The sequence below is a fragment of the Pinus tabuliformis genome, chromosome 1_1, assembly GCF_031772625.1.
Source record: "Pinus tabuliformis cultivar Carrire ecotype Pingquan chromosome 1_1, CPIR1, whole genome shotgun sequence".
Taxonomy (NCBI): Eukaryota; Viridiplantae; Streptophyta; class Pinopsida; order Pinales; family Pinaceae; genus Pinus; species Pinus tabuliformis.
Window position 1 is genome coordinate 198,727,909 of NC_142297.1, and position 12,514 is coordinate 198,740,422.

The 12,514-nt window shown below is 34.8% G+C and overlaps 1 long non-coding RNA gene across 1 annotated transcript in view; it reads right to left on the reverse strand.

Moving 5' to 3' along the window:
• LOC149212206 (uncharacterized) overlaps window positions 1-12,514 on the reverse strand; it is a 288,442-nt gene that overhangs the window by 178,829 nt on the left and 97,099 nt on the right. Inside the window, exon 2 of the long non-coding RNA XR_016250218.1 lies at window positions 2,713-2,935. This is a non-coding gene — a long non-coding RNA (uncharacterized LOC149212206). The remainder of the gene's footprint in view (window positions 1-2,712; window positions 2,936-12,514) is intronic.

The window sequence follows — 12,514 nt, forward strand, 5'->3', positions numbered from 1 at the left end:
TTCCCATGTTCTCATGTCATATGACTTAGGTCTAAATAAATAAAATAAGTTAATTTTGGTTTGAATTTTATATTAATATCAAATAAATGTATAATTTATTCAATTTTTAATACATAATTAATGTGTCATTTAGCTTAAATATAGTTTAATTAAATTAAAAAATAACAAAGGCAAAGATTTCATCACAAAATAAATCAACCAAAAAAATGATGTATTGTTAAATGTAAAAAGTAAGAACTATGATTAGCTAATATTATTTGTATTAAGATATATACACTTTAATATATATGTTTATTTTTTAATATATTTTATGTGTTATAACTTATATGTGTTTGTGTGTTTAATATAATAATAAGTGATATTAAATTGGGAATATGGGGAAAAAACTATAATTCATGAAAATGAAAAAAAAAAGTTAAATAAAAAAGAAATAAAATAAAAACTAAAAATTACTAACTAATAGAAATGAAAGTTACTAAATAGCCCATAATAAGACACAAACTAATACATAGTCCATGAAAAATTGAATGAGTAAAAAAAATCAAACATAGATTATAAATAAAATATTTCAATTTCACATATAGTGAAAGAAATTTACCAATAGCTTAAAAAACATTTTAATGTGGACAAGGTGTATCATAAATGAAATATTTTAATGGTTATGTTGAACAAAATACTTCAATATCAATTATGTATATATTATATAAATTAAATGAACAAAAATATATATAGTGAAATATTTCTATAAAGGAGGTGTATAATTCCTTCCATACTTGATATGGAGTTGACACATAAAAAACTAACATCTGCCTTATTTAAACCAATATCAAGGGATTCATCATCAAGTTACTAGGCCAAAGACCCATCCTTCATTGACACTATAGAACTAGATCAGACCTAAAGCACCATCAAGTCATTAGAACACATAGTTATCTAGGTCATCTCATTCCAATGATAGAAAAATGTGTGACCAAGTGGGTCCTGTTTTGTGAGATGGCCAAATGTTCCCATGGGTAATTGAGTTGGCATCTCTGAATTATTAGGATGAGATGGAGCATCAAATTTCTAGATATGCAAACATTTCTACAAATTTTACACTTTAAAAATGGCTTGCATGTGAGGAGATTAGATCCCTCTTGACACCTCTTAACAGTTTAAAATATTCTGGAATAACATAAATCATAAATACAACAAAGGAAATGACAAATACACATAAATATATATATAACACAAGAATAGTTATAAACACATAATGCACAAACTAAGACTCACAAGGTCTTGGATTGATGGTGAATGGGTGCATTGTTAAGATACTTCTTATGAAAATGTTACTAGTTCAAATTCCCTATGAATGTGAGATGAGACAAAATCTACAAATCCCTTTCTAGAAAGACCCAATTACCCACTCCTCTAATAGATGTAATACTAATTCTAATATATAGAGAAGGGAGAGAAACATGGATGACCATCATAGTGATTAATTGTCATCACCACCATCCTTTGTTGACTGTGTCATAGTTAATGAGAGGTATGTGTAAACATGTTGCCTAGAGCTTTGAGCTTTCCTTTGAAGTTAGCCTCCCAGAAGCCCAATTGGCTTCAAAATTGGCTTCAAAATGTAAGTTTTCCATGTTGGTCATATAGGGCACTATTGTGAATCTCTAATGGAATATCAATCAAATTTATTAAATCTTTGTTGGCTAACTTAGATATTATCTAGAAATTGCACCAAGAGGTGTAAAGGAATGTGCATAGGGGGAGCATGGGGGGATGTGGAAGGAAATAATCAAACTAACTCTATGGACAATGAAATACAATGGAAATTTGAGTTTCTATATATCTTCTAAAGGATGTAGTAGAATGCTAAATTTAAGAAGAAAGTTACACTACCATAAATGTATCAAAACAAGGGCAATCCTTGCATACACAAGGTACATAGAAGAGGAGTTCAATTTCTTTGGAGTTTTTTTAAATGGCATGAAATAAATTCTGAACATGGAAATTATGAGGTATCTATTAGCTAAAGACATTGCAGAACATGGGAGAAATGAATTTTATCAATAAGTTGTTGTAAAGATGAGCAGAAATTAAATTACATATAGAATTGTTGTATCAATAAATGTTGTGAAATTACTTGTGTAAAACTCTTTGATGGGAACAATTAAGTTGAGCATTCCTCTTAAGAAAGTTGACATTAGGATCTATGTGAAAAGGTTGGATGAATATGTCATTTATATATAATAGTCCTTTGCAAAAGGAATGAAATATTGGTTGAGATGGCTCTCCTAAAATCCACAAATGGTTCATCTTTATCAAGTAAGAAATGAGGCACCCCACTTAATTAAACTAACATTTTTTGGGTGTTAAAACCTTTTAGCTTTAGCATGTCACCTTTACATGTTATTCTACACACAGAGACCTTTCCAATGGTGCAAGAATCTGATCAATGAGTGTCCTTATGGGAAAGTTATGCCACTCAAAAGTTGAACTTCCTATTTTTCACAATGTATCAATAAAAAAAATTGTTATTAAAAAATTAAAAACAACTATTTTTACCCAAAGAATGAAATAAGTTCTAAAAACCAGAAAATAAGCAACTCTATGCAATATTTGTCATTTGAATTTCCCGATGGAATAGACAATATATGTAGTTTACTTTCCAAACTAATATTAATACTTTGCAATTATCCAGAAAAATAACAATCATCTTACCTCTCATTTTCTCTTCGAAAACTCCAAGTGGTATGTGCCCAATACGAACAACAGGTTTATTTTTTCTCACTGATTTTTTCCTGTGCTTGTTTTTCTTTCTAGAATGAACTTGGTACTTGGTTTGCAGTGATGGCTCTTGCTAGCACCGAAGACCACAAACTATCAAACTGATAGTCAAAGCCCGATTACAATGTTGATAGCACTGGACGTATTTTATTTTAAGCTGTAAAATTCAATATAATTCAATGCTTTATATTGTTTCGAGACACCCTGAACATGTTTATATAATTCAATGCACAAGTTTAAAGATTTCAAAAACTGCTTCCTCAATATGTTTCGAGACACCCTGAACATTAACTACGAAAACGAAATTCCAGGAATGGTTCATGGTTTCACATTGCTGTGAATTTTATTGCATATTAAGTTATTGGCTATTCTGTATTCATAATAGGTTGTAGTCATGTATAAAAATTACGGTTTAACTTGGAACACAGGGCATAAAAGTTATGGTTTAACTTGGAACACGACTTCAAAATGAACCCTTCTGCAAGCTTGCACAATGTCAGATTACCCAGATTGGGTAATTCACAATTCAATGTCAGATTACCCAGATTGGGTAATTTACAATTCGTGTTGAGGAAGCTTGCACAATGTCAGATTACCCAGATTGGGTAATTCACAACTCGGTGTTCAGTTAATGGGAGAGTCGGTTAACAGCCGGCCTTTGTTAGTCATTGCAGTAGAGATGACTGGGACTATAGTAATCGTTATTATTATTCCATGCTGCCGTTAAATGAACTGAACTTGCTACTTCATAGTTTCTTGTAATCCCTAGAATATTCCATTTCTTGGTTTCTTGTAATCCCCAGAATATTCCTGTAGAATTGCAAATTCCACCTAAAAACCAAAAAGTATTTGCAAATTGTTTGGCCAACAAATGTTTTGATCCTGGCGGCTTTTCTCAAGCCCTAACAGGTTGCCATGATTTTGTTACTGATGCTCATCTATTTTGGGGTTGTAACACTATTTTAACTTATTTTCATTTTGTTACTTGGTGCTTTTGCAGTTTCAATCAATTAGACTTGCCTGAATATCCTTCAAAAGAACAATTGGAATAACGCTTATTTACCATTTTCATGTCAAAATCGTTCTATCGTATCTAAATGAACTCTAAAATAAAATAGTCATCTTGGTTTCATACAGTAGCCATTTAAAATAAATGTTTTGTTGTGTCTATAAGATTCTTCTTTGGATGTGCTACTAGCCACACCTATTAAAATCCGATTTTTATATGTCCCTCATGTGCACATATCCGATCATGTATTTTTCATTGGTTTTTGCTCATGAGTTGACCAGAAGTTACCGGACTCAATAGTATGCTGCGGATTATGAATTGAGAGTTCAAACCAACTAGAGGGTTTATTGTTGCTTGTAAGTGAAGTTAGTATTTTTGCTGATGAAAACATACATCCATTGATAACTCACACAATACAATACATTCTTTAGATATGAGCATACCCAGCAAGAGTTGTGGTTTATTGGCTGGTGGCTGCCTTTTACTAGAATTCCCCTGATGTGGCAGAATATAAGTACTCCCAGCGAGGTGCTATGCAGATTGAATCCACGGCAGGGTATCCAGGGAACACTAGAGTTGCGGGGACTAGAGGAACTCCTCAATTGAACCAATTCAATAAGTATATTACAGCTATTACTCAGAATCTTCAAGAGTTCCAAGGAAGAGATAAGTTATGGTGCACTAACTGTAGGACAGAAGGACACCATGTGAATGAATGCTACCTACTCCATGGAGGAGCTTCATAGAGGCAGCCTGTGAGTCATTTTCAAGGGAGACCTTTTGGAGGAGTTGCGCAAGTAGCTTCTACGACACCTTTGAATGGGCTACTCTACTAAGCAGGGGCACCTGAAGGGTTGTTCAGATAAGTTAAATTCAGCTTAGTTGCTCCTCAAGCCAAGCTGTTTGGAATCTATTTACAGGTAGTCCCATTAGTGTTGTTCTTGTTATTGTACCACTGAGATTCAACTGGAGAAGTATCCAAGTTAAGTTGGGGACCTTTGAATTATTAGCTATTGATAATATTCAGATAGAAACAACTTTGGTAACATGAACAGATTCTAAAGTGGGTTTACAGTGCTGTCAATCTCAACAATATTGTGGCATTATCCTCGAAGAAAATAACTTAAACAATCCCTCTTCATTGCCTACCTAATGAGATTTTTCTACAAACATTAGGCAGTTCTCCCCCAAACCAAGGGCCAAGATCTTTGTCATACATTCCTACTTAGAATGCAATCTTAATTTGTTCAAATACTGATGGTGGTTCTTATGAACTTTATGGTGCTCCAAAGGATAGTCATGGTAGGATTGATACAATACACTAGGCAAAGAAGGGATTAGGAGGATTTGTTGTCTTTGTGGCTCTCAATAGATTTGTTTGAAACCACCTCACTAAAAAATCATTGAAGCAATTTTTCCTTGGCCATGCCACAAATACCTTAAATATAAAAGAATTTGATCATCAACTAAACCCCAAAAAAATACAGTAATTATCATCAAATTAAAGGGCTCCCAATAGAGGAAGTTTTTTAATTCCAAGGACATTTTAAAAGGCTCCCATTAGAGGAAGTTTTTTAATTTCAAGGACATTTTAAAAGAGAGGAAAGAAAAGATAAATAAACAAATATTTTCTAAATCAACCTTGCTTTCCAATTTCAATGGGAAATTTAAAAGAGAGGAAACAATGTTAAAGTGTATTTTCCAAACCAGCCTTGTTATAGAACCTTTCAGTAAATGAAGGCTCTCTGCATTTGGACCACAAGAATAAGTCCAACAACTAGCTTCCTGTATTTTATCTATCTGCAACAGAAGATGATATTTTGCTAAACTGAACCAGAGGTGACCAACTCCTATAACTTCGAGAAAAAATAGGTTGATTAGTATCTATAATACAATAATTAAAATTGTTTTTAGTAAATAGCCAAAGTGATCTAGCACTTCAGCCACCTGCTCTGCCAGATCCTCCTCGTCCACTGTAAGCACTGAAAGTTTTGATAAAACAGATGGACCTCCTAGCTCCTAACTACAAGGATACTTAAAATTATAAATAACTGCAATGATACTTAAAACTATAAGTACAACCAAAGGGCAGAAAATTATGTAAGATGAGCAGCACAGACATCTAAAACATCAACTTAGCTTAGACATACACACAAAATATGATGTAGATTGCATATATGAATAACTTCTAATTCTAATCTGAAGAAAGGGCCAATACACACCCCATGTCCATATGCATCTATGTGATACAAATAGAAGTTATGGAACAATAATGAAAATGCTTCTTGGCAAAAGAAAAACCCTTGAAAACATCACATACCAGTTGCCCCATTTTCATTAAATGAATTTATAAGTTAGTGAAAAGAGGAAAACATATATGTTCCATTGACACGCATCAAAAGCTAAGCAAAGATCAGTTACAATTCAAGACCACACCTAAATAAGTTATGAGACCTGGTTTCCCCAAATCTCAACATACAAAGACTAACAATGCCCCATAACTGGTATCATAACTCCTATCCAGAACTTCCTCCTAAAACCAAAATATACCAAGACATGTCCACAATCAAGAAGAAATGTGCAAACAAGAAATGTGGCATTGCTCTCCCCTCTGAATGGGGGTCACTTGTGCTTTGCACCTCACTGAAGAAAATGTATTCAATAATACTGGAAGATGATAAGAGTTGTGCAACTTCATTTTCATTTGTGGTAAACTAAATTTTTTTAGAAATCCCAATCCTAGGGATCTCTACTTGAATGGTTCATGAGCCACAATACTTGCTAAGTTTTTGCAAATGGGGTAGCAAGCTAAGTGGGCTTGATTGTGGGGAAAAACTCCACAGTTAAGCGCGCGAGGAGTTATGGGATGGGTGACCTCCTGGGAAGTCCTCGTTACGGGGTCCCCGAAAGTGATGATTGATGCTATGTGATTCGTTCTCCACATTTCACTAGTTTCAATCCCACTTCTTCACCCCTGTGAGCATCACCCAATGCAATGAGTGCTAAGTGAACTATTCAAAAAATCATGAGAAATTAGTCAGTTACGATTACCTCTCATGGAAATGGTCATACGTTTGAATCACTTACTTAACGCAGTTGAATCCCAAAAATGATATCTAATATAATGCACTGCCTAAATCCCCCATACTTAAATTCAAAAAGAGTCAAGGGATCTCTACTTGAATGGTTCATGAGGCACAATACTTGCTAAGGTTTTGCAAATGGGGTAGCAAGCTAAGTGGGCTTGATTGTGGGGAAAAACTCCACAGTTAAGCGCGCGAGGAGTTCTGGGATGGGTGACCTCCTGGGAAGTCCTGGTTACAGGGTGCAAGCCGCCTCTCATGGAAATGGTCATACATTTGAATGACTTACTTAACGCAGTTGAATTCCAAAAATGATATCTAATATAATGCACTGCGTAAATCCCCCATACTTAAATCCCAATCCTACTTCACCTTCATGATTGCAAAAAGCTTTTTTGCTTCAAAATGTTCTCTACTTCTACAATTACTACCAAATTGTAAAAGTAGAGGAAATTTTGAGGAATTGGAGATTTTAAAGACATAAAGAAATGTAGTAGGATTGAGATTTATGAGCATTCTCAATTTATGGCAGATGCAATTGAAGTTGCACACACACTTATCTTCTTTAAGCATTATTGGAGAACCTTTCTTCTGTGGAGCAAAGGGAAGGTGATCCACCATTCAAAGAAGGGAGAGCAGTGCTTTACGTTAGTGGTTAATAGTGTGTCCCAGTAATTAAATCTTGGATTATTTGATACTAAGGTTTAATGGAGTCTGTCTCATAGAAAAAATTCACCCAAAAAAAAGATAAATATGTTTCATTAAAAAAAATAGTTCCATATACATTTTTCTAATGTCCCACATTATTTAGATTAAAGGGACTAGTCCACACTATTCCACAATGATTTTTTTTTTTAAATTACTTCTAACTACATAATCACACAGAGGCAAAATGCATCTAACTACATAATCAAATGTACACAAAATGTATTTAAGGTGGTTTAATTTCCCTCTTTAAATAGGCTACATTCAGCGTTAATACTATGGACCAATACCAAGGTTTCTCAATACTACCAGTCAATGTATGGGTCATTTTTATTGTTATTATTATTTTATTTCTTCTAGCGTTCACTTTTTCCCTTTTATCATGTAGGAAACACTCTGAAATGTAAGATCTAGAATATTTTTTAGGTCTCTTTCCCTTTTATCATGTAGGAACAGTCTGAAATGTAAGATCTAGAATATTTTTTAGGTTTAGGTAATTAGCAGCCAGGATAAGGTAGAACAAAGTGCCTGATCGACTTTAAAGAATTCTTCATCCCAAGTCTTGATTTCGTCCTCTGAAATGGCGGATTTCTCATGTGCTGGCTTATGAGCCTCTACATGGTACTTGCAGTATTAGATGACCTTTGAAAGTACTCCTCTTCAGGAGTAAAATCATTCCTTATGTTTAAAGAATGATTTTACTCTTGAAGAGTACTTTGGAAGGTCATCGCCAGTGCCATGTGGAGGCTCAGAAGCCCCCACATGAGAAATAGGCCATTTCGGAGGACGAAATCAAGACTTCGGATCAAGAATTTGTTAAAGTCTATCATGCCAAGAATTTGGGATCAAGAATTCTTCATCCAAGTCTTGATTTCGTCCTCTGAAATGGCGGATTTCTCATGTGCTGGCTTATGAGCTTCGACATGGTACTTGCAGTATTCCTCCTTTGAAAGTACTCCTCTTGAGGAGTAAAATCATTCCTTATGTTTAAAGAATGATTTTACTCTTGAAGAGGAGTACTTTGGAAGGTCATGGAATACTGAGAGTACCATGTGGAGGCTCAGAAGCCCGCACATGAGAAATAGGCCATTTCCGAGGACGAAATCAAGACTTGGGATCAAGAATTTGTTAAAGTGGATCATGCCACTTTGTTCAACTTTATCCTGGGTGCTAATTACCTAAATATAAAAAATCTGCTAGATCTTACATTTCAGACTGTTGCCCACATGATAAAAGGGAAAAAAGGAAAACCCCAGAGTGATCCAACACTTCAGCCACTTGCTCTGCCAGATATTCCTCAGCTGTAAGAAGTTTTGATAAAATAGATGGAGCTCCCAGCTCCTAACTACAAGGATACTTAAAACTATAAGTAAAACCAAAGGGCAGAAAATTATGTAAGATGAGCAGCCCAACATCTAAAACATCAACTTAGCTTAGACATACACACAAAATATGATGTAGAGTGCATATATTTAAGAAAGGGCCAATACAGACCTCATGTATCCACATCTATGTGATACACACAGAAGTTATGGAACAAAATGCATCTAACTACATAATCAAACTTGTACAAAATCTATTTAAGCTAGTTTAATTTCAGTGTTTAAATAGGCTACATTGAGCATTAATACTATGGGTCAATACCAAGGTTTCTCAATACCACTAGTCAATCCACCGGTCATTTTTAATTTTATTATTATTTTATTTTTATAGGGTTATATTTATTTTATTTTATTTTGACTGAGTTAAAATGTTTGCATCCCATTACAATATAATAAATCAATACTATGGTCCATTTTTATTTTTATTTTATTTTTATAGGGTTATTTTTATTTTTTATATTTTATTTTGACCAAATTAAAATGTTTAGTTTACATTACATTAATCTTTTTATTTAATTTTATGTTTTTATTTTCTAATTTTTATGTAATTTGACATTGTCAAAATATTAAACATTACATTAAGACATGGCTACCATACTAGGTTGGAGAGCCTGGCAATATATAGATATATCTTTTTCCATGATTTGTTTTTCCAATATATACTTAAAATATTTTATTTGTTGTATAAATTGTGTTTTTAAATTACTATTATATTTTAAGATATAGTAGTAATATTTTTTTTCAATATCGAAAAATAGAAATCATAAATTTATTGGATTTCTCTTTTTATATATTTACTTTTTTTAATAATATACTTTTTAAAGTGTTATATATCACTTCCAAATCAAGTATTGTAGAAATTACAAATTTCTTTTATACCTTAAATTACAAAATGGAATAAGAAATATCCCTTTTTATGTGTATATTAATTTATTTTATTTTTATTGTTTAATTCCTTATTTTCTTTTTCAAATGATAAATATCAAATCCAAATAATCAAATAAATTAAATATCTTCTTTATAATAAAATTTAGTGAAGATATCTATATTTTTTAATCTCAAATATTTTATTTTTCCTTATGTAAATTTGTGAAGCAAGAGACTTTTCTTCTATATCAATAACCAATGAGTAAAGTTACAATAGGCCTGTAAAACATAAAGCCTATAGGACAAGCCAACGAATAATACAAACCCTCAAAAACAAGAAAGCCCAAGGTTTTCCACACTAGAACCAACGAAAAATCGTTAAACCTCCCAAGGAAAAAAAGCAAGCGATGAACACATGCTCGGGTCGCCAAACAAGCCCGACGAGATCTGACTGTCGAAAGCCCCCGCCGAAATGGACGGCGCTGAGTGATATCGGAGCTCCAAGGGTGGTATTAAGACTCTGACGACAGCCACGTGGAGAGAGCTGAGTGGAATCGCTCTCCACGAGCCTAAACCACTTACCATTCGAGAGCCTTGTGATCGACAACAAAACCGCTTCAAGCATGGTTTCTAAACCGAAAGAAACGCCTTGAGGAAAAATAGAAGAGGGAATAGACCAGCCATTCCTCCGGCTGAACCTCGAAGCCCACCGCCGAAAAACGCTCGCAGCCGAGCACTTCGGAAACTTAAGAAGAAACCTAGTGGCACCAAACAAAGAGCGAGGGAGATAAGAATTCAAACCCCTCAGAGAGAAAACATCAAGCACACATGGCCGTGATTTAAGGAGCCGACCGCCGAAGGAAAAGGAGGAGGATAGGAGAACTTTAATCATAGCCTGCTCTTTGCGCCCAATAATTGAAAACCTTTTTGTCCTCTGTGGCTTGAGCCTTGCACAGAGCTTTTAATCTGCTTGGAGCCATTTTGTGCCATTTCAACTTGATTCTGCAATCCGAATTGATCACAGAGCTTTTAATCTGCTTGGAGCCATTTTGTGCCATTTCAACTTGATTCTGCAATCGGATTGATCACCCCTTGGTTGGCTAGCAGATGTGCAAGTTTGTTGGCCTTCCTCCTAACATGATTGAAGATGACTATACGAAGACTCTGGAGATGATTTTGAATGCACTGATACACTTGAATGAGTCTCCATTGTTTTGAGACCCTTTCCAGTGAAGTACCATAGCTGATTTTCTTGACAGCATTTATAGAAATCTCAGAGTCTGCTTCCAAGAGAATATTTGAGTAGTTATTGTGCTTGAGAAGCTCTAGAGAATGCTCCAAAGCCATTAATTCAGCCATGTTGTTGGAGGCATGGCCTAAATGAGAGTGGAAAGTAAAAATATTTTTTCCTTCTTCGTCTCTTAACACCCCTCCATACCAAGGAGTCCCCTGGTTGCTTTTAGAAGCCCCATCAATGTTGCATTTCAGAAACCCTTTTGGTGGAGGATGCTAGAATTCATTTTCCCTATCCATCGTTATCTCTTTTTTGCTTAGACCATAGAGGATAATTTCATGCATTCCCAGCTACTTGAGAGTTCTCAATTCAAGCGCTGTTGGAGAGAACAGTGGTGGAGACAGTCTCTTTTATCTCCTTTAGAATCAAGTCCATCACGCCAAGAGGAGTAGTTTTTTCATCCTTGAAAACTCTTTTATCTCCTTTAGAATCAAGTCCATCACGCCAAGAGGAGTAGTTTTTTCATCCTTGAAAATTCTTTTATTCCTTTCTTTCCAAGCGTTCCAGATAATAAAGCTTGGTGTAAAGGACCAGGCTAAATTAAGGATCTCGTGCTCTGAAAAGTTTGTTCTCCACCTGTTCACGGTGTTAATAATGCTGCCTTTGTCTCAGTGTGTTGAAAAATGCTATTGAAAGAATCCCACAACCAGGAGGTGTAGGTGCAACTGTTGAGAATGTGCTCCATAGTCTCCTCTTGAGCCTCACATAATTTGCATCTAGAAGGCCCCATCACTCCCCCCCTCTGCATATTATCCCAAGTTAAAATTTTCCTGTGATGAACTAACCACATAAACAGTTTGATTTTCATCCATCCTCGGTATCTCCAAAGTTTTTGCGAGGACTTAGCCAAACAGCAGTGATCTAGGTTATGAGAAATTATTTTAGCTTCCTTAATATTAAAGATTCCTGCTTTGTTTTGACCCCATCGTAACTGATCTTTCCCATCTGAAATCAGGATCTTCCTTTGAACTAAAATGTTCATGAGGTCTTTTGTTTTTGCTTTTATGGGGTCGTGTGCTCTGCATTCCATTTTTCTCCAGCTTCTCCATTTCTTAGTGTCCTGCGGAGGGTTCAAGAAGTCCCTTACTTTTATTAGTCATTGGAAGTGAGTTTCTTGTTTGATGCCCATAAAGTCCTCCCTTAGAAACATTGGTTCTTGTTGCCATTTATCTTTGCAGAAGAGAGCCTGATCACCAGCTCTGATTTCCCAGAAGTTGTTGTTTTGAACCATGCTTCTATTGTTCGAGGCCTTATTCCAGATGTGAGAGCCTTTTATGTTCCCTCACATTCTAATGAGATCACTTGTTTGCGAGGAGTTTGCATATTTTTCTTTCCAGGTTTTAGCCCGTTGTGCCTTTGGTTCTTTAACCCATCTGCACTAGAGTTTAGCTCCTAA